Here is a 24053-nt window from a genome sequence, read left to right on the forward strand (position 1 = left end):
TAGGAGGAAAATGATGCTGACCTGACCATGGGTGGAGGCATAGGAAAGAAGAGTCAACAGAAGGTACAGTGAGTGAGAAGATCATAGACCTGCGGCTCAGAGTATACACTCATTTTCATGTTCTTTTAATGCAAAAGAAACTTCTGAGATGCACAGCACTGTAACATATCCCTGGCTCTAGAGCAGTACGGACAAGGTGTGCATATATCACTACTCTATACACAGACAGGCTTTACGTTAACATTTACACTGCGGTCCTACCTTTACACCCCACGTCGAGAGGTTCTACTTGCAACGTGGAATTCGTAAAGCACATCACCATCCTCAGAATCAGTTTCGGACGACTGAGTTAAGTCATCCAGGTCGTTCACATAATTGATTTATTCTTTAACCTACACGTAAACAATACTGTTTCACAATGTCCTTAAAATATGTATAAATACACCAAGTGTACAGAGGTGATAAATCTCCGTATCAAAACAAAAACAGACATTTCTTAAAAAAAGAGATTTTTATCAAAAGGATAACTTTATCAACAGTGTTTCTAAACGATGTGTTCAAAGTAAATTTCTCTACAACAAAGGAAGATTTTCTTTTTTACCACTATTCCTTTGACAAAGTATTTTCAATAAGGATAATATTTTTGAAAGTTCATTGTTTTTTTTTTTTACTATACCTTCTTTTCATACGGTGTTTTCCTTGCAGGCCTAAAAGAACAAATGATTCTTTTCAGGCTTATATTAAATATTCAAAAATACAAACAATACATAAACTTTTCTTTTTTTATATAAACTCTTTGCATTGGCAAGTAATTGTCTATAAAGGATGCAGAAATAAATAAAAGCAGCATTAAAGGACACAGAAAATATATCAGTAATATTAAGAAAGTATTAAAGTTAGATCCAAGGAAAGGAAAAACATAAAGTTACTTGCGTTCTGTGATAGGAAACAGTATACCAGTGTTTTTTGCACCTGTCCTTTTCCATAAGAACTAACTTTTATGACAATACAACCTATCTGGGAAGTATTCCTTCAGTCCTTCTAAGAAAGAAATCCATTTGAATAACCAAGATATTAGCTTTTTGAGGACTTCCTATGCATCAGCCATGCATTATTAGAAACACCTGACATGTCCTAAAGGCATTTTAATCCTCACAGCCATTCTAGGAGATAGGTATAGGAGGAAATGGAGCACACAAAGGCTGAGGAACTTGCCCAAGCCCACTCAGCATGTCACCAACAGACCCAGAATTCAAACCCAGGAAGTCTGGCTTCAACACTGCTCTTCCAAAATATGTTGAGAAAGTAATATTGAAATGCCTTTTAAAGTAATATGATAGCAAATGAATCTATGGTGTTATTTCAGGTCTAGCTATAGCTATAAGTAATGATGTCTGAATCTTAAAACATATTTCTCAAAAATTAAAAAGACTTTAGAGGTAGACAAGCCTGCAAATAACTGTCAATAAAGTTTTGTTTTCTGTAAAGAAATTCATCAATAGGCATTCATTCATCCATTCTGCTGTTTCTTCATGCATCTGACATACATGTATTGCGCACACAATATGTGCTAATGACACGCTTAGTAAAGGAAGCATGGGTTTTGTCATTTAGATCTTTATCATGCAAAAGGAATAATTTGTGAAAGACTGCTAATAATGTTTTTCTATTGAATATAGACAAAATCTTCCCCTTTTCCTTGGAATCTATAAACAACTATGAAGTTAATATGATGTGATGTTTCAGAGCACCTTACAGAATCATAGTTACTCACCATGTTACTATCAACTAGAATCATCAAGGAATGACCATATCCTAGTCAGTATAGCCTAAGTGTTTGTAAATTCACAATTATGTAATTTTTGAAAATCTATATATGATAGAATTAACTTAAGCAATCATCTGCATATTCCGTTACATAGAAATATTACACTTCAGAACCAATGAACAAGCCCTTACCATAAAACTATACATGAACAGAAGTATTATGTACAATTAGTTTACTGTAATAGTTTAAAGATAATGTCATGCAATCAATAAGCTTCCTAGTATTGGAAATGCAAACAAGACTAAACTAAATAAACACTCCCTCTGCTGGCTCATTTCCAATAGCATGCTGCTGCTACTGCTAAGTCACTTCAGTCGTGTCTGACTCTGTGCGACCCCATAGATGGCAGCCCACCAGGCTCCCCCGTCTCTGGGATTCTCCAGGCAAGAACACTGGAGTGGGTTGCCATTTCCTTCTCCAATGCATGAAAGTGAAAAGTGAAAGTGAAGTCGCTCAGTAGTGTCTGACTCCTAGCGACACCATGGACTGCAGCCTACCAGGCTCCTCCATCTATGGGGTTTGCCAGGCAAGAGTACTGGAGTGGGTTGCCATTGCCTTCTCCTTCCAATAGCATCCATACTCTAAAAGCTCCCTTCTTAACATAAAACAAGTAACACCTGTGAACTCCACGTCCCTCTTCAGTTACCATCCAGTTCTTCATTTTCTGTCCCAATAACATTCCCTACTGAATGTTTATGTGTATTCATTACAGTCCAGCTTCCAAGAGGTCTGTTTACTGAAATGACTTCTGGCCAAAGGCACTGGTCCTCACCTTAACCTTTCAGCAGTGTTCGTCCACTAGAGTTGAGCAATCTTAGCTTGAGCACTGTATACTGCTGCTCTATTTCCAGAAGAAGTATTAAGTGTTAATATTCCTTCCCCTACAAACAAGGAATCTGGAGAATGTACCTGTCATCACCCTGATCCACTTCCCTTAAAATGCTGTCATCATTCACATGCAGCAGACCACCAGTCAGTGAATCGGTCTTTTCAAATATTGGTGCAATCACACATTCTTCCGGTGTCCATTTATCATCGTTCTTTTTCTTTACTTCCTTCCTGTGCACGCCAGGATAGCTACTTTAAAAAGTCCACAAAAAATCCAATGTTTTCTAATAATTCAACTGGTAAAGAATAAAAAACAATCAATTCTTATAATATTCCAACTCTTACCCATCTTAAGTCATTGATTAATTTACAAGACAGTTATAGAGTACCAACCATATGCAAGAAAACAAATTCTTCTTTCAAACACGGATATGATTATGATACAATATGATGTATAAAACTTGACATATGAAAGTAATAAGTGAAATAAGGAAGGATTTGCAGAAGAAGTGAAGAGAGGAGGTCATGAGAAACAGAAAAGGGAGAAAATCATTCTACTTGGAGACTCGAATGTGAGCACAAACATCAGGCACAGGGCATCTGGGTTGTTTCCGAGAAACCTGGAAGGAAGAGCACAAAATACATGGAAGAAAGTAGAGAGATGCATCTGGAAAGACACTGAGAAGAACCTCAAGGGCTACACTGAAAACCTGGAGTCCACTGGCTAAGCGCCTTGACTCTTAGACATGGGAGTCATAAGTAGATTTATATTATATTTTTTATTTTGCTACTAAATATAATAATGGCGAATTTAGGGACTTCCCTGGTGGTCCAGTGCTTAGGAGTCCACCTACCAATAAAGGGGGCAGGTGTTCCATTCCTGGTCAGGGAAGATCCTGCATGCCATGGTGCAACTAAACCGTGCTCCACAGCTACTGAAGCCAACACCCTAGAGCACACGCTCAGCATCCAGAGAAGCCACCACACTGAGAAGCCCAAGAACTGTGGCAGCAAAAACCCAGCGCAACCAAAAATAAGTCAACAAGAGAATTCACAGAAAAAAAAGCCACACTTAATTTAGGTGATATTTTAAATGACATGAGGCACATATACCATGAAAGAAGAAACCAAGGAAATATTTGGCCAGGGGAGGAGAGTTTATTTGTAAACCACCCGCATGATGTGGTGACAGCGGCATCATGGCTGAAAGATCGATGCCTCATCAGTTCTCCCACCACTAACAGCAATCTCGCCTCCACCCACGGACACACTCAAAGTGCTAGGAGAGAAAAACCTGCCAGCCAAGAGTACTCTTTCCAGAAAAGTTGTCTTTCAGAAATGAAAGAGAAATATAAACTGTCCCAAACAAAGCAAACCTGATGGAGTTCATCACCATTAGTCCCGCCTCATGAGAAATGCTGAAAAAAGTCCTCAAACTGAAATGAAAGGATGCTCATTAGCGATGAAACAAATTTAAATATACAACACACTGATTAAAGCAAGTATGCAGTCAAATCCAGAATATTCCAATATGTAACATGGTGGTATGTTAACAAAGGAACTCTAGTAAATAAGGCCAAGAGTATTAAAAAATAACTATATCTCTAGTAAAATATAAAATCTGTACATCACAAACATTAGCTCAAGTTAGAAATTATTTTATAGGAAAATAACAAGGGATGTGCTGTTAAATATTGATATAGGATTACCTATCAGAACCCTCATTCTGATAGCAGGAAACTCCTGGTTGCTATTTCCTCCACGCTTTCTCTGCTGAAACAATCCACTCTCATCAGCAGCATTGCATACATTCTCTGATACTTCCACTTCACTACTTTTGTGTTTCTTTTCTTCTTCAAACTTTAATGGAAGTTTGACACTAAGAATAATTGCTATATACTGATTATAAAGATCTTCGTTTTCAATTTTATTATTTGACTCAGTGCTCGCCCTGAATTTAAGTGATAAAAATATTTCTGTGTTTATTTTAATTTTATCACTTACAAGTCACTGAAATGTTTGTAAAATCTGCTCCTTTCTGTTTGAGGAAAAGAACAAAATTCCCAAAATTTCAAAAATGGCTTTCTTAATAAGATGCAATTATTCATATTCAGTCTTCCCCATCTGACTGGCAGAGACAGAGAAATACAAAGACAAAGACACAAAATCTGTCATCTTTGGTCTTTACCACCTGGAGTTTCCATTAAACAGCCAGATGTAGAGGATGTGACACCTTCATGCCTCAGAAAGAAAACATTCTTCTCTCTGCACTAAAGCTATTCTTTCCCCTCTGCCTTTTACAATTCTTTTTTCACTTCCATCTGGGAGATAGCAAAAAAAGTCACAGTGAACCAGAGTTTACCAAAACCCAAGGAGCAGAATGAAACTGAGCAGTTGTTAGTTAGTGTGGAATTCTGGAATATAAGTAATGCTTCCCAATTCCACATTCAATAACCATCAAACCTTACAGCTAGAGGGTATAGAAATAATTACCTAGTATTGCCTCACTATTTACCAAAAACAGCAATAAAATCAAAAAATGTTCAAGGTTTTCTTTAAGGCCCCTAAACTGGCACTCCCTAGCATTTTATGCCACCAAAAGAGATAATACAATTCTGGAATGTCAAATGTTTTATATTACCAAATAAATTCATCAGATTAATCAGGTAAGTTAAAAGCGTGACTTTGGCACAGTAACTCAATGCCTTAGTTGGGGGTAGGGCTCATCTCCTTTTTTTTTTTTTTTTTAAACAGGAGAATACATAGAGTTTTTTTCCTTCTTTCTTTCTTTCTTTCTTTCTTTCTTTCAGTCTTTCTTTCTTTCTTTTTTTTTTTTTTGGTCTTTTTGTCTGTTCAAACTCAGTCAGAGCACCTCTTACACAAAAGAGCAAACAAACAATTTAAAAAACCTTATTACTGGAAAAAAAAAATCTCATAGCATCTCAGAACTCAGTCTTCTCCTTTGTAGAGAAACCCTTAATTTTTTTTTTTCTTTTTTGCTCAGGGTTTATACTACCTATGGTCTTCCCTGGTGGCTCAAATATTAAAGAATCCACCTTCAATGCAGGATACCTGGGTTCAGTCCCTGGATTAGGAAGATCCTCTGCAGAAGGGAACAGCTAGCCACTCTGGTCTTCTTTCTGGCCTAGGGAATTCCATGGACAGAGGAGCCTGGCAGGCTACAGTCCAAGGGTTTGCAAAGAGTTGGACATGACTGAGCAACTTTCACACACACACACATACACACTATCTATGTAACAAAATCACACATGTCAAAACTTTCTGCATTTTAGTAAACAACATAATGGAAAGGTCTGTCTCAAAAGAAACATCTGAGAGTACTGATTAAAGCATATGTGGGAGCACATGTATTTGTTAGTTAAAAGATCCTGAAGTGGCCAGAAATCTATGTGCCCAGCGATTGCGGAAAGCAGAGAAGATCACACATATTCAACCACAATGAAGAGATTAGAGGGAACACATGTTCATGTCTCATCTCTCAGTCATTCTTCCCATTCTATGGAAATATAACTTATATTTAACCCAACAGAGTTAAAGGGGGGGAAAAAAAGACACAAAACCCTAGCTGATTATTTTTCTTTTTTTTTTCTTTTCTTTTTTTTTTTGATTATATTTCTTAAGCAATTTCCTTGGTGCTTATTCTGGCTCAGAAGACCACATAGCACATAGCTAACTGAGTTTCCCAGTCCATATGAAGACTGATGGAGAAGAATTAGATATTAGAATTGATTGAAGGACAAAAGCCATGAAAATAGTTTCCTGAATTCCTGTTATTGAGATAATAATTGATTTCTACACAATTACTTCTTTGGATGACCCTGCTTTATTCATAAATGGAAAATCAAAATGGACCACATCATCAAGAAAGAGAAAAACCAAAGCAAGAGAAAATGAGAAACTCTTTTGGAAGTTAAATTTTCTCTTTTTCCAGAGCCAGCAACTCTACTTGAAACATGTCTATTTCATTCTTAAACCTCTGCATATCCTTCTCTAATTCTTCATTTACATGCACTTCAGATGCGCTATGACTATTAGGTGGAGAAGAATTCCCATTTTCTAATTCAGGTTCCATGCTTTTATTGTCACTAGCACTGCAATTATCTGCATACAGTGGCTTCTGGAACCAGTCCTGTATTGCTTTATTTTTTAGATCAGTATTTAACAACAGCAAGGGGAACGTGAATTTTTATTTGAATTTGATGTTTCCTCTCACCAGAGTAGACAAGCCACAGACTAGAGTGACATGCCTGTCCCATGTCTAATTTCCGATTAGTGGAATCTTGCTTCATTTTTGTGACATCTGCATATCAATCTCTTGGTCTTTCACTTCGAATATAATTACCAGCTCCCCTACTTTTTTATTTTCTGTATCATTACAAAAACTCTCCTCAATTTTCATAAGCACATGTACAATGTCTAGCTGGTAGTTTTAAAAGTCTACTTTATTTTCAGGGACACAAAGCTTTGAAGATGACCCACAAGTCTATCCAAGGGACCTACACTTTACAGACCACAGAAAAATATTTTTGAGACTGGGTTCTTTTTGTTCAGGAAATGCTTGGAATACTAAAGAGACAGATACTCCAAATGCATCTTTTTCCTCACAATCAGGTATATTATTTGTGAGATTAGGAGATATTTCCTTTTGGTTTGCTCCTTCTTTAGGGTTATCACCTAGTGGATCTTCCTCGGGAGAAATGGTAATTTGGTAGTCCTCACAAAATTTCACTGAACTTCCATTTTAACTCATTCGTGATCGGTTCTAACTTATCTTTCCATTCTAATTTGCCTTGTTTGATACACATTTTCCCATACAGTACTACACCAGATATTGAAATTTACAGTTTTACATACCTGTGCATGGTTATTCTCATCTTCATCAAGTTTTTCTTGTTCTTCCTCTGTTATCACTTCCAAGTCTAGTTCTCTTGACAGATCTGCATGTTTAGTTAAAATTACTTTGAATGTTTAGATAAAAGACATAATCGTCACTTAAAACATAGATCTAAAACATTGTGTGAAATGACATTAAATCAATCTTAATCTTCAGCTGAATATTTACTTCTTTAAGAACTACTTCCAATGACCTAAAAACTTCAACAAACCATTTGGGAAATACCAGATGTCACCAGGTTACAGGAACACAAACAGCTCAAAGAGTCAGTCATTGCTGCTGCTGCTAAGTCGCTTCAGTCGTGTCCGACTCTGTGCGACCCCATAGACGGCAGCCCACCAGGCTCCCCTGTCCCTGGGATTCTCCAAGCAAGAACACTGGAGTGGGTTGCCATGTCTTTATCCAATGCATGAAAGTGAAAAGTGAAAGTGAAGTCATTCAATCGTGTCCGACTCCTAGCGATCCCATGGACTGCAGCCTACCAGGCTCCTCCATCCATGGGATTTTCCAGGCAAGAGTACTGGAGTGGGGTGCCATTGCTTTCTCAATCCAAACAGCAGTGAACAAAACAATCAGAAACAAAACAAAATACAGCACAGACATATAAAGTCACCATACATTCTCTTCTCTACTTCATAACAGGACCTTTTTAACAACATGCCAAGCATCAACTGCAACATTATTCAGGGTTTACAAAATTCCTCTTGCTTTTTAGCTTTAATCAGTTCCTTCATCTGAAATGCTTCCCTCTACTCTTCTGACAAATTACTTTTCATCTTTTAAGGCTCAACCTGCTTTGTGAAATTGTCTTTGATTACTGCCATCTTTCCTCTGATAAAGAGGTATGCCTTTCCTTGTGGCTACCTTAGGCCTTTAAAGATTTTTCTAGTGTATCTTTCTAAATTTTCCTAGTGATAGATATAGACCTGAACTGTAAGTTATTCTTTTACATGCCTATCTTCTTGGCTCCTAGAATGCAGAGGACAAGCTCTTAAAAGTCATCTCGGTATATATAGAATTTTTATTTTTTTTAATTGGAAGATAACTGCTTTACAGAATTTTGTTGTTTTCTGTCAAACCTCAACATGAATCAGCCACAGGTACACATATATTGCCCCTTTTGAACCTCCTTCTCATCTCCCTCCCCATCCCACCCCTCTAGGTTTATACAGAGCCCGTGTTTTATTCAATAATTATTTCTCGGGTTTCCCCTCAGTACTAGACATTGGAGTTTAACGAAAAATGTAGAAAAAGGTGTAAGGGATGGCTTGTCTAGAGATAATGCCTGAGGGCAGACTTACACAGTTCAAGGGAACAGAGGGCAGGAGAGGGAGAGCATTTCAGGCTGTAGCAATATGGGGAGAGAAGCACGCACACCACAGGGTAGATGTTTGTCCAAAGTGAAGGGATGGGACTGACGAAGGTCATGGCATCCAGTCCCATCACTTCGTGGCAAAGAGATGGCGAAACAATGAGAACAGAAACGGACTTTATTTTCTTGGGCTCCAAAATCAATGCAGATGGTGAATGCAGTCATGAAATTAAAGGACACCTGCCCCTTGGAAGAAAAGATATGACAAACTTAGCGTAACATTACTTTGCTGACAAAGGTCCATCTAGTCAAAACAAAGTCTTTTCCAGTAGTCATGTATGGATATGAGAGTTGGATCAAAAAGAAGATTGAGCACCAAAGAACTGATGCTTTTCAATTGTGGTGTTCGAAAAGACTCATGACAGTCCCTTGGACTGCAAGGAGATCCAACCAGTCAATCCTAAACAAAATCAGTTCTGAACATTCATTGGAAAAACTGACGCTGGCACTGAAGTTCCAGTACTTTGGCCACCGGATTTGAAGAGCTGACTCATTAGAAAAGACTCTGATGCTGGGAAAGGTTGAAGTCAGGAGCAGAAGGGAATGACAGAGGATGAGATTTTGGATGGCATCACCAACTCCATGAACGTGAATTGAGCAAGCGCCGGGAGATGGTGAAGGACAGGGAAGCCTGGTGTGCTGTGGTCCCTGGGGCCACGTATAATCAGACACCACTGAGCGACTGAACAACAACAGGGACAAGTGACGAGGGAGCCAGCAGTAGTTCAGAATTCTAGAGCAAAGGACTGAAAGGGCTAGAGATAAAGGGTCAGGCAGAAGGCAGATTATGAGAGCATCAATGGCGCCTTAAGAGGTCTGGACACTAATGTGACTCAGAGTGCCTCATGGTCACGTGTGCTTTTGAGACTGGTGACTCTAAACACCACGGGAGGGAGGAATCTGAAGGGCATACGAATAACCGGAAGAAGGTGAATCTGAAGGCATTAATACTGGGAATAACAAGGTGATGCAGGCCTGAACTGAGGGAGTGTTTACAGAAATATTTAGGGTATGAAACTTTTAGGGTACAGTATAGACTAAATCTTTAAGAAACCAATAAATGTACAAATCCAGGGACCCTGAAGGATAAAATAACTGCTCGTTATTTTATAAAATGTATTGACTGAGAAGAAAATGATCCACATGAACTGACTGAAGTGGCTTCTATCTATTCTGTAGTTTTCCTATCTCACATCGTCCAGTGTTGAAGGGACTCGTGTAGGCATTTTATTTGAATTTGTTTTTCTTGGACCTACCAAGCTCATGGAGAAACAAGAGCAAACAACTCAGTTGTATAGATTAAAAGAAAAAAAGACAAACACGTTGAGTTTAGAGCCTGTAGTCACTATTCTAGGAGATAACTGAGAATATTCTGTAAATGCAAGGTGAGGATAGAAAAGAAAAAAGTACAGGAGTGAAAAAAGAAACAGTGGATGATTTCTTACCATAGTCCTGACAGTATGACTGATTAAGGGTGCTAAATTAATTAGTATTTATGGACAATACATTCTTAGACATGGTTACTCAATAGACTGGGCATCCTAGTAGACTCAGAATTGACTTTCTATATACTGCTTTTAAGTGATACACCACTCCTTTATACAAACCTCGTGAACTCTTAATTCATTACAAATACTAAAACAAGTTGATATACTATGTGAACACAGCTGAGAAGGAGGTACTATATAGAAAATTTCCCATGACTCCCATTCCCACTGGGAAAGTCAATTCTAAAAATATGAAGTCACAGAAAACACAAGAAATATTTTACTATTTGGTATCAGAGTTGATTTTGCAGTTATACTGAATATAATCATAACTAATACTTATGAATTGACGGCCATATAAAAACATCACTACGAAGTCCCATTTTGAGAAGGCAGTCTCTAGATGGCTACCTAGTCTCCCAACTAGTCTCAAAGTTCTAAACATAATCCTGCTACCCACTCTCAGGTGTATGCTAAATACCAGCCTGAACGAACTTACTTTTTCCTAACTCTCTTTGTTATTTATTATATTACTATGGTCAGAGGGAAAATGCAAACACCTTGCTAAGATGTATTGATTGGCTGTAGGTTGCATAAACGGAGAAGGCAATGGCACCTCACTCCAGTACTCTTGCCTGGAAAATCCCATGGACGGAGGAGCCTGGTAAGCTGCAGTCCATGGGGTCGCGAAGAGTCAGACACGACTGAGTGAATTCACTTTCACTTTTCACTTTCATGAATTGGAGAAGGAAATGGCAACCCACTCCAGTGTTCTTGCCTGGAGAATCCCAGGTACGGGGGAGCCTGGTGGGTTGCCGTCTATGGGATCGCACAGAGTCGGACAAGACTGAAGCAACTTAGCAGTGGCAGCAGCAGCAGGTTGCATAAAAGGAGTCAGCACAAGGTAGACTTTGCCACAAAATCTAATTTGGAACCATCAGAAGGACGGTAAGGCTGTGCCCAGGTGGCCCACAGCTGAGTGCTCTGGGCTTCTGCATTGCCTTCTTTGCTTCTTCTGTTTCCTGGCAGCTCCAACTTGCATAACTGATGGAGCGAGTAATTCCCTACCGGGAAAACTGCTGCAGTCTTCATCTTCGTTTTATCTATTACAGTCTTCTGTCCAAATTCTGTGGATGCTGACTGATTTTTGGTCATTGAATGGGACACAAATGCACACTGACCATCAACTTTCAAATGCCTGGCTCTTTGACAAGTCTCATTATTGAGGCTCAGAGCGGCAGAAGCCCAATTTGAAAAATGTGAAAACAAAGTCTCCACTTATTAGAATGTGAGAATGCAACTCTGACTAACTTGTACAAAGTCTTTCTTCAGAGAATCAGTTCCATGTCCTCCTCTCCCTTGAAACTCACTAGTCCTTCACAGCTTACAGTATCTCACATGTCACTGTCATTCATGAAGAGATGTAAACTAGTGTGTCTCATTTCTTCTACTTTTTCATTGCCTAGTATTACTGATTTTGATTCACTCAACTTCTATTACATATTCTATATTTATTTTTTTTAATATTTTTACTTTATTTTACTTTACAATACTGTATTGGTTTCGACATACATTGACCTGAATCCACCATGGGTGTACATGCGATTCCAACATGAACCCACCTCCCTCCCCACAACATCCCTCTGGGTCATCTCCATGCACCAGCCCCAAGCATGCTGTATCCTGCATCAGACATAGACTGGTGATTCGATTCTTACATGATAGTATACATGTTTCAATGCCATTCTCCCAAATCATCCCACCCTCCCATGCACACCGAGGAAACCAGAATTGAAAGAGACACATGTACCCCAATGTTCATCGTAGCACTGTTTATAATAGCCAGGACATGGAAACAACCTAGATGTCCATCAGCAGATGAATGGATAAGAAAGCTGTGGTACATATACACAATGGAGTATTACTCAGCCATTAAAAAGAATACACTTGAATCAGTTCTGTTGAGATGGATGAAACTGGAGCCGATTATACAGAGTGAAGTAAGCCAGAAAGAAAAACATCAATACAGTATACTAACACATATATATGGAATTTAGGAAGATGGCAATGATGACCCTGTATGCAAGACAGCATATTCTATATTTCATAAGAACTTTACCAATAATTATTTTTTCAACATCAGTTCAGTTCAGTTCAGTCGCTCAGTCATCTCCGAATCTTTACAACCTCATGAACTGCAGCACGCCAGGCCTTCCTGTACATCACCAACTCCTGGAGTCTACCCAAACTCATGTCCATTGTGTCAGTGATGCCATCCAACTATCTCATCCTCTGTCGGCCCCTTCTCCTCCTGCCCTCAATCTTTCCTAATATCAGGGTCTTTTCCAATGAGTCAGCTCTTCGCATCGGGTGGCCAAAATATTGGAGTTTCAGCTTCAACATCAGTCCTTCCAATGAACACCCAGGACTGATTTCCTTTAGGATGGACCGGTTGGATCTCCTTGCAGTCCAAGGGACTCTCAAGAGTCTTCTCCAACACTACAGTTCAAAAGCATCAATTTTTCTGTGTTCAGCTTTCTTTATAGTCCAACTCTCACATCCATACATGACTATTTTTCAACATACAAATATATTATTAAGAAAATGTATATCTACCTTCTTTTACACTTAATTATGCCTTATAATACTGTGTGCTCTAGAGATCATGGTTTTTAAAACAATTTTAATGAATGCTACTACTTTAATTAATGTTACAAACCTAGACAACATTAAAAAGCAAATACATCACTTTGCTGACAAAGGTCCGTACAGCCAAAGCCATGGTTTCTTCAGTAGTCACATACAGATGTGAGTGTTGGACCATAAGGAAGGCTGAGTGCCAAAGAATTGATGCTTTCAAAGAGTGGTGCTAGAGAAGACATCTGAGAGTCCACTGGACAGCAAAGAGATCAAACCAGTCAATCGTAAGAGATATCAATGCTGAATATTCACTGGAAGGATTGATGTTGAAACTAAAGGTCCAATACTTTGGACACCTGATGTGAAGAGCTGAATCACTGGAAAAGACCCTGATGCTGGGAAAGATTGAGGGCAGAAGGAGAAGGGGGTGGCAGAGGATGAGATGGTGGGATAGCATCACTGATGCAATGGATATGAACTTGGGCAAACTCTGGGAGATGGTGAGGCACAGGGAGGCCCAGTGTGCTGCAGTCCATGGGCTCACAAAGAGTTGGACCTGACTTAGCGACTGATCACCACCACCAATGACAACTTCTTTAATTACAATGAGATGGTCTTTCCTCAGATTGCCAATATCTTCAGAACTGATTTTTAAGCCCTGGATAGACATCATAAACTTATATGAGACATGATACTCTTGTGGGTGACCAATTGTTTCCACGTGAAAATAGGATAAGTCTAGGACCACACTAGATCCAAAGAGCACAGAGCACCATGGGGGAAGAATGAGTGCAACACAGAAATATTTGCTTAACAAAAAAAAGGGAACTCTCAGGTCTAAATTTCTTAAGAGAAATCAAAGAAACAAGCAAGAAATGTAAAAGCGAAACTTTAAACCCCGTGTCAACACAAAGGTCCCTTTATCATTTCACATCCAACCATGCCAATGGTTTAAAATGGTGGTTCTGTAGTGTGCCCTGATAATTCCTGAAGTCCAGAGACCCACTGGGCCCGAAGATCCAAGAGGTCAAAACTCTTTTCACAACAACTCTAAATGTTACTTCCATGCTCAGTTATGTTCTGAGTGCACACAGGAGTTCTCCAGAGACCGGATATGTGACATCAGAACTCTAATGACTAGTGGAATTAGCCATTATGATTGTGTGTGCCTATATTTTTACCATTTTTAGTTTTATTTTCCAGGAGTCTCTGGCTGAGGCGAGGGTTGGAGGTGGCTTGCTGCACGGTCAGTGTCACTGAGTGCAGCAGTGCATGTATGGGACCTGTTGAAGGAGGTGCCATTATCTTCATTACCTCCACCATAGTTTGGCCTTAGGTCAAACAACAGGGAGGGAACACAGCCCCACCCATCAACAGAAAATTGGATTAAAGATTTACTGATCATGGCCCTGCCCATCTGAATAGGATCCAGTTTCCCCTTCTGTCAGTCTTTCCCATTAGGAAGTTTCCATAAGCCTCTTATCCTTATCCATCAGAGGGCAGGCAGACTGAAAACTTCAATCAGAGAAAACAAACCAAACTGATCACATGGACCACAGACTTGTCTAACTCAATGAAATTATGAGTAAGCCATGCTGTGAAGGGCCATCCAAGACAGACAGGTCATGCTGGAACATTCTGACAAAACATGGTCCACTGGAGAAGAGAAGGGAAAACCACTTTGGTATTCTTGCCTTAAGAACCCCATGAACAGTATGAAAAAGCAAAAAGACAGGACACTGAAAGATGAACTCCCCAGGTGAGTAGGTGTCCAATATGCTACTAGAGATTGGTGGAGAAATAAATCTAGAAAGAATGAAGAGACGGAGCCCTAGAAAAACAAAACCTAGCTGTGGATGTGACTGGTGATGGGAGTCAAGTCCAAGGCTGTAATACTGCATAGGAACCAGGAGTGTTAGGTCCATGAATCAAGGCAAATTGGAAGTGGTCAAGCAGGAGATGGTAAGAGTGAACATCGACATTTTAGGAATCAGTGAACTAAAATGGACTGGTTTGTGGTTTACGACGTATGTCGTGATCCGACGCTTCTGACCCCATGGGCTATTTGTAGCTCGCCAGACTCCTCTGGCAATAGGATTTTCCAAGCAAAAATGCTGGAGTGGGTTGCTGTTAGGTAGGTAGAATAGGGAAAAGGAGTCCAAAATGGCGGTGGCTAAAAGACAAGGAAGGGAAAAGCCCGCGAAAATAGAACAAAAGAAAGTCCGAGGACCAGAGTGAAGACTTCAGGTAGAACAAACAACACTCCTTGCTAAGCCCAATTTGCATAGGGCAGGCCCAGGTGGAAGAAAAACATATAAAAGGAGGAGCCAAAGCTCTCTCTCTCTCTTTCTCTCCCACGTGCATGTGCTCTTTCTCTCTCTCCCTCCCCCATGCACTCCTCCACTCTCTTCCCTTCAAGTCTTTGGGTTGGCATGCCCTCATGCTTCGAGGATGGAATCTCCTGCTATCTTCTAATAAAATAGCTGTAACACTGATTTGCCTAAGCGCTATAACAAGATTTGTCCAAGACCCTGTGATGCTGTGATGTGCCAAGGGCTTTAATGTCCATCACTCCAAATCTTTGTTGTGACAAGACAAAGAACGGAGGAACATACACTCCCATGACAGTTGCCATTTCCTTCCTCAGGAGATCTTCCAGACCTCAGCATCGAACTTGGGTCTCCTGCACAGCAGGTAGATTCTTTACCAACTGAGTTACCAGGGAAGACCCCAAATGTACTGGAATGGGTGAATTTAACTCAGATGACCATTATGTCTACTATTGTGGGCAAGAATACCTTGGAGCAAATGGTGTAGCCATCACAGTCAACAAGAGTCCCAAATGCAGTACTTGAATGCAATCTCAAAAATGACAGAATGATCTTTATTCATTTCCAAGGCAAACCATTCAATATCACAGTAATGCAAGTCTATGCTCTGACCAGTAATGCTGAACAAGCTGAAGCTGAACGGTTCTATGATGATCTACAAGACCTTCTAGAACTAACACTGAAAAAAGATGTTCTTTTCAATATAGGGGACTGGAATGTACAAGTAGGAATTCACAAGATACCTGGAGTAACAGGAAAATTTGGCCTTCAAGTACAAAACGAAGCAGGACAAAGGTGACCAGAGCTTTGCCAAGAGAACATACTGGTCATAGCAAACACCCTCTTCCAACAACACAAGAGAAGACTCTACACACGGACACCACCAGATGGTCAATCACGAAATCAGACTGATTCTATTCTTTGCAGCCAAAGATGGAGATGTGCTGTACAGTCAGCAAAAACAAGACCGGGAGCTGACTGTGGCTCAGACCATGAACTCCTTATTGCCAAATTTAGACTTAAATTGAAGAAAGTAGGGAAAACCACTAGACCATTCAGGTATGACCTAAATCAAATCCGTTAGGATTATACAGTGGATGTGACAAACAGATTCAAGGGATTAGTTTTGATAGACAGAGTGCCTGAAGAACTATGGACAGAGATTTGTGACATTGTACAGGAGGCATTGATCAAGAACATCCCAGAGAAAAAGAAATGCAAAAAGGCAAAATGGTTGTCTGACAAGGCCTTACAAATAACTGAGAAAAGAAGAGAAGCTAAAGGCAAGGGAAACAGGAAAGATATACCCATTTGAGTGGAGAGTTCCAAAGAATAGCAAGGAGAGATAAGAAAGCCTTTCTCAGTGGTCAATGCAAAGAAATAGAGGAAAATAATAGAATGGGAAAGACTAGAGATCTCCTCAAGAGAGTAAAAGATACAAGGGACCATTTTATGCAAAAATTGACACAATAAAGGAGAGAAATAGTATGGACCTAACAGATGCAGAAGATACTAAGAAGAGTTGGTAAGAACACACACACAAAAATTGTATAGAAAAGATCTTCATGATCCAGATAAGCATGATGGTGTGATAAGCAGATGGCTCTTTACTTAGAGCCAGACATCCTGGAATGTGAAGTCAAGTGAGCCTTAGGAAGCTTCACTATGAACAAATCTGGTGGAGGTGATGGAATTGCAGTTGAGCTATTTCAAATCCTAACAGATGATGCTATGAAAGGGCTGCACTCAATATTTCAGCAAATCTGGAAATCTCAGCAGTGGCTACAGGACTGGAAATGGTCAGTTTTCATTCTAGTCCCAACGAAAGGCAATGCCAAAGAATGCTCAAACTACTGCACAATTGCATTCATCTCACATACTAGCAAAGTAATACTCAAAATTCTACAGGCCAGGCCTCAACAGCACATGAAACATGAACTTCCAGACATTCAAGCTGGATTTAGAAAAGGCAGAGGAACCAGAGATCAAATTGGCAACATCCACTGGATCATCGAAAAAGCGAGAGTTCCAGAAAAATATGTACTTCTGTTTATTGACCACCCCCAAAGCTTTTAACAGTGTGGATCACAACAAACTGGAAAATTCTTCAAGAGATGGGAATGCCAGACCACCTGACCTAACTCCTGAGAAATCTGTATGCAGGTCAAGAAGCAACACTTAGAACTGGACATGGAACAACAGACTGATTCCAAATAGGGAAAGGAGAACATCAAGGCTGTATAATGTCACCCTGTTTATTTAACTTATATGCAGAGTACATCATGCAAAATTCCAGGCTGGATGAAGCGCAAGCTGAAATCAAGATAGCTGGAAGAAATATCAATAACCACAGATATGCAGATGACACCACCCTTATAGCAGAAATCGAAAAAGAATTAAAGAGCCTTTGGATGAAAGTGAAAGAGGAGAGTGAAAAGGTTGGTTTAAAACTCAACATTCAAAAAACTCAGATCATGGCACCTGGTCCCATCCCTTCATGCAAATAGATGGGGAAAGAATGGAAACAGTGACAGACTTTATTTTGGGGGCTCAAAAATCACTGCAGATGGTGACTGCACCCATGAAATTAAAAGACATTTGCTCGTTGGAAGAAAAGCTATGACCGACCTTGACAGCATATTAAAAAGCAGAGACATTACTTTTCCAACATCAATCTCTCTCGTCCAAGCTATGGTTTTTCCATTAGTCATGTATGGTTGTGAGAGTTGGACTGTACAGAAAGCTGCACATCGAAGAAGTGATGGCTTTTGAATTGTAGTGTTGGAGAAGACTCTTGAGAGCCACTTGGACTGCAAGGATATCCAACCACTCCATCTGAAGGGAATTCAGTCCTGAATTTTCATTGAAAGGACTGACACTGAAGCTGAAACTCCAATACTCTGGGCACCTGATGTGAAGAACTGACTCACTGGAAAAGACCCTGATGCTGGCAAAGACTGGAGGCTGGAGGAGAAGGGGAATATAGAGGATGAGATGGTTGGATGGCATCACCAACTCGATGGACTTGAGTCTGAGTAAACTCCGGGAGTTCTGATGGACAGTGAAGCCTGGTGTGCAGCAGTCCATGGGGTCGCAAAGAGTCGGACACGACTGAGCGACTGAACTCAGCTGAACTCCCATATAGTAAACATCAATAGCCATAAACAAAATTTCCTTGGAATTCTCAATAGTTTTTAGAAGTATAATAGGATCCTAAAGCCAACAACTTTCAGAATCAGTTTCAAAAGATCGTATCTATCCAATAGCCATTAAAGTATGATTACTTCCCCTACTTCTAATAATCAAAGACACCACAAACTCACACACACACACACACACACACACGCACATACAACACACACACACAGTCTGCTCATCAAAACATCTGATTGGCCTACATTCATCTGTGTAATGATACTATAATGAAACAATTATGAGCTGAAATACAACTGACATATTAGCAAGTGAAGTTGTACTCTAGGGAAAGGCTAGAGTTAAAACAAGCATTTTTGGACATTAGAAAAAACTTAGAGTCTATTTAGTTCTTTGGACCATTTTTTGATTGGGTCTTTTATTTTTCTGGAATTGAGCTGCAGAAGTTGCTTGTATATTTTTGAGATTAGTTGTTTGTCAGTTGCTTCATTTGCTATTATTTTCTCCCATTCAGAAGGCTGTCTTTTCACCTTGCTTATATTTTCCTTTGTTGTGCAGAAGCTTTTAATTTTAATTAGATCCCATTTGTTTATTTTTGCTTTTATTTGCAGAATTCTGGGAGGTGGATCATAGAGGATCCTGCTCTGATTTATGTCTGAGAGTGTTTTGCCTATGTTTTCCTCTAGGAGTTTTATAGTTTCTGATCCTACATGTAGATCTTTAATCCATTTTGAGTTTATTTTTGTGTGCGGTGTTAGAAAGTGATCTAGTTTCATTCTTTTACAAATGGTTGACCAGTTTTCCCAGCACCACTTGTTAAAGAGATTGTCTTTCCTCCATTGTATATTCTTGCCTCCTTTGTCAAAGATAAGGTGTCCATATGTGTGTGGATTTATCTCTGGGCTTTCTATTTTGTTCCATTGATCTATATGTCTGTCTTTGTGCCAGTACCATACTGTCTTGATGACTGTGGCTTTGTAGTAGAGCCTGAAGTCAGGCAAGTTGATTCCTCCAGTTCCATTCTTCTTTCTCAAGATTGCTTTGGCTATTCGAGGTTTTTTGTATTTCCATACAAATCTTGAAATTATTTGTTCTAGTTCTGTGAAAAATGTGGCTGGTAGCTTGATAGGGATTGCATTGAATTTGTAAATTGCTTTGGGTAGTATGCTCATTTTCACTATATTGATTCTTCCGATCCATGAACATGGTATATTTCTCCATCTATTAGTGTCCTCTTTGAATTCTTTCATCAGTGTTTTATAGTTTTCTATATATAGGTCTTTAGTTTCTTTAGGTAGATATATTCCTAAGTATTTTATTCTTTTCATTGCAATGGTGAATGGAATTGTTTCCTTAATTTGTTTTTCTACTTTCTCATTATTCGTGTATAGGAATGCAAGGGATTTCTGAAGAAGACATACGGATGGCCAGCAAACACATGAAAAGATGCTCAACATCACTCATTATTAGAGAAATGTAAATCAAAACCACAATGAGGTACCAGTTCACACCAGTCAGAATGTCTGCGATCCAAAAATTTGCAAGCAATAAATGCTGGAGAGGGTGTGGAGAAAAGGGAACCCTCCTACACTGTTGGTGGGAATGCAAACTAGTACAGCCACTATGGAGAACAGTGTGGAGATTCCTTAAAAAATTGCAAATAGAACTGCCTTATACCCAGCAATCCCACTGCTGGGCATACACACCGAGGAAAGCAAAATTGAAAGAGACACATGTACCCCAATGTTCATCGCAGCACTGTTTATAATAGCCAGGACATGGAAACAACCTAGATGTCCATCAGCAGATGAATGGATAAGAAAGCTGTGGTACATATACACAATGGAGTATTACTCAGCCGTAAAAAAGAATTCATTTGAATCAGTTCTGATGAGGTGGATGAAACTGGAGCCGATTATACAGAGTGAAGTAAGCCAGAAAGAAAAACACCAATACAGTATACTAACACATATATATGGAATTTAGGAAGATGGCAATGACGACCCTGTATGCAAGAGAGGGAAAGAGACACAGATGTGTATAATGGACTTTTGGACTCAGAGAGAGAGGGAGAGGGTGGGATGATTTGGGAGAATGACATTCTAACATGTATACTATCATGTAAGAATTGAATCGCCAGTCTATGTCTGACGCAGGATGCAGCATGCTTGGGGCTGGTGCATGGGGATGACCCAGAGAGATGTTATGGGGAGGGAGGTGGGAGGGGGGTTCATGTTTGGGAACGCATATAAGAATTAAAGATTTTAAAATTTAAAAAATAAAAAACTAAAAAAAGAAAAAGAAGAAGAAATTAACACTAAAAAAAGAAAAAAACTTAGAGTCTAAAGTTTAATCTCTGAGAGTTCCTGAGAAGTATAGAGATTCCAAACTGAGAACTTCAGAGTATCAAAGCATATACAGAAACATGTTGAGTTGAAGCTTACAATTTAAAATTTTCTTGTTCTTATCCTTGTTAATATCTTTTGTTTCAAAACACAGGTATCAACAATGACATTTGCTTTATGTATGTCCAATTCTTCAATTAAATTTTCAAAGACAATATTAGAAGTATGAAGACTGAGCATTTCAAATAGTTCAGTGTCCCTCTTTCCAGAGCTACCTGTGTACTGCAAAATTTATCTGAACTGGATGTTTGTAAATCCTTCATTCTGACTGTTTTATTAGGAACAGACTCTTTCATTCTTACTGCTGGCTGAATGGGGTTTGGAAACAAGTTGATTACTAAATTATGTACATAGGAGACGATCCACAGTTCAGAATTCAAGATAAAATCATAAACTTTTTTACCTTCACGTTAGGGTATTTCCCAGGAGAATCTAAAAGGAAAAAGGGACCAAAAGTTAATTACATGTAAATATGAAAGCTAGCTGTACATTCATGCAGAGTTAGTACCGAGCAGAATCCTTGTGCTCAGCCTTGGCACCGAATACATTCAGTTTTAGTGTCTTGTTTTTAGGGGGATTTTAAGACACTGGTAAGACAGACATAGGAATCCACTAAAGATAGTGAAAAGGAAATACTACATTTAACTGCCATAGAATTATTAGAAATTAAAAATCTTGCATGTTTCAAAATCAGTGTAGTATTTATTAGAAGTATTTCTAGCATTTAGGGAATGGACCCTATTAATCTGTTTGGCTTCAAAATTTAGTTTGGTTTGGTACATCATGCTAATGCTTTAAAGGATTTTGATGAAACAACTTTCAAAGAATCAGCTATCTTTTAAAAAAAAAAAGTCAATTGTAGGGAACAAAGTATAAGGAAGGTTGAGAAGTGCTTGCAAACGAGATGTTCAGCTAAGAATCCTCAGTTTGTTTCCGTGGGAAAAGAACATTTCTTGCACACAAGGATGTTTCTCTGATTCCTCAGAAGGAACAGACCCAGGGACAAAATGGATTCTAAGTTGATAAGGAAGTTCCCCAAAACAAAGTCTTAGCTGCAGTAAATAAGTTAAGTAAAGGTTATCTCGCCCCGCGCCTGCGCACTGTATAGTCATTAAATCATAGTGTTTGGCAACTTGCCCTGTAGATTGTCGTGCAAAAGATATAAAATAAAGCAGCTGTAAGAAGCAAAGAGTTAAAGTAAAAAGATTCAAACCACTCTGCAGTGTTGGTGTTTCATTCCGTCGCCAACAGTCAATCCCTCTTTTTTCAAATTAATCTAATTTGAATAACAAATACCAGCACAACATATACCTTTGATGCCTAAGAGTTGCTCGGAGGAGCTGTGGTTTTCCCCACTTCTAGCACCCCCTCCCACCTCCAAGATTCTCTGCAGCAATAATGATCTTATCTCTTTTCAGGGCAAATACACTGCAGTCATCTAGAAGGAGTTCTCTCAAGTGTCCTCATCAACTCCAAACTCACCTCCCTAAGGCTTTCCTTTCCTCCTTTCGTCCTTTCACTAGATTCTCTCCTATCCAAAGGGTAGTAATCTCTGCATCTGCGGACTTAAATTTTCCCCATTGACATCCTTTCTATGGATCATACCTACCTGTGGTCTTCTTTACAGACTGGGGCCTGGTGGACCGGAGTTGATGAAAAGAAAGCAAAAGAGAGAGACTAATATACCCTGGCTTACATGGAAAACAAATAAAGCCCTAGAATAGGGCTTGTACTGCTCACTAAGGCACAGGGCGTCCTCTCAAGGAGGTCTTGAAAGCCCAGGTGGCAAAGTGAGCTCAGCAGGCCTCCATGCTCCAAAGAACTAGCCAGGGAGAGAAGGAAGGACATGGGAGACTCAAGTCTCTAGTGGAACAAGGGTGCATTATTCGTGTTTGTGTGAGTTTATATATTGTAATGCAAGGAAGCTTTAGGCAAAAAACTAAAGTTAAGAAAACAACAAAAGCCAGATGTATAACAACCGTTACCAATGGAATAACTAGGAGAAACAATCGTCACAAGGCCAGAAGACAATCCAAATCTTGAGTGAAAGGGTCTTGACTAAACAGTTTTACTGTAGGGTAAAAGTTACTGAAGGAAATCCATGTATGCGTTCCATCCCACGGCCTCAGTCCTGGGAACAGCATGCTGCTCCACTTGTTCCTGGCATACCAGGAACTGATAAGGAACAGAGGGTTCATGAGAAACAGAAAACAACATACAGGAGCTCTAAAGTTAAACATTCCCTGACACCTACCACTTCTTTCTCCCTCTTTGCTTAGCAATGGTATCTTACACCTATAACTGCTACTTCAACTCTTTGCTTCCCTCTAGCTATAAACATGCTAGGAAAGAAACACAAAATAATGCTTTTCTTTGATCCTGTTATGTCCTGCACTATCCAAAGCTCTTCTTCCAGATTTCGCTATATGCAAGGCTACACCCTTGCTACTCAGAGAGCTGGTCAAAAACACAGAATCTCAGACCTCCTCCTCAGCATGTGCACTTCACACATGGTCCCCAAGCAACTAATTAAAATTTGAGAAACTCTGGTCTACACGGAGTCTGCTTCTACATGACTTCAACTTAATTCATTCTCCGGAAATCTCAGCATCCATTTCCTCACACAAACATGCCCACCCCCCCGAACTGAAATGGCACTAGAAGTTGGAAACCTTCCAGTGGACTCTCTATGAGGCTGTGGGATCCTTGGTCTCCCCATCACACCCCCTGCTCTCTCCTTCTTTCCAGCTCTCTTGTTTTGTCCTATGTGACACCATGCTGGAAAGCAGCAACATTTCGTATGACACCGATTTGCATACATTACAGCTGAGCACCTATGGCCATGCTCCCCCCAGAGGATGACACACCGTTCTGCACGCTCAGGGACCACAGTTCTGAACGTCTTCCTAATTACGAGTAAACAGGAAGAGGAGAGAACTTTGCTGTTCTTCTCTGACAAGTTTTGGTGCCAGAAGCTCACTTCAGATTCACCGTCCATGTCAAATACCCTCCCTTTATCTAAAGACCTACATTACTTATTGCCCCCTTCCGCCACAGACCTGTGCTTCCTTTTCTTCATTTCCTCCCTGTACCCT

At 39.6% G+C, this 24053-nt stretch overlaps 1 pseudogene; it reads right to left on the minus strand.

Moving 5' to 3' along the window:
- LOC138439067 (ankyrin repeat domain-containing protein 26-like) overlaps window positions 1-24053 on the minus strand; it is a 77542-nt pseudogene that overhangs the window by 21534 nt on the left and 31955 nt on the right.

The sequence above is a fragment of the Ovis canadensis genome, chromosome 4 (assembly GCF_042477335.2).
Source record: "Ovis canadensis isolate MfBH-ARS-UI-01 breed Bighorn chromosome 4, ARS-UI_OviCan_v2, whole genome shotgun sequence".
Taxonomy (NCBI): domain Eukaryota; kingdom Metazoa; phylum Chordata; class Mammalia; order Artiodactyla; family Bovidae; genus Ovis; species Ovis canadensis.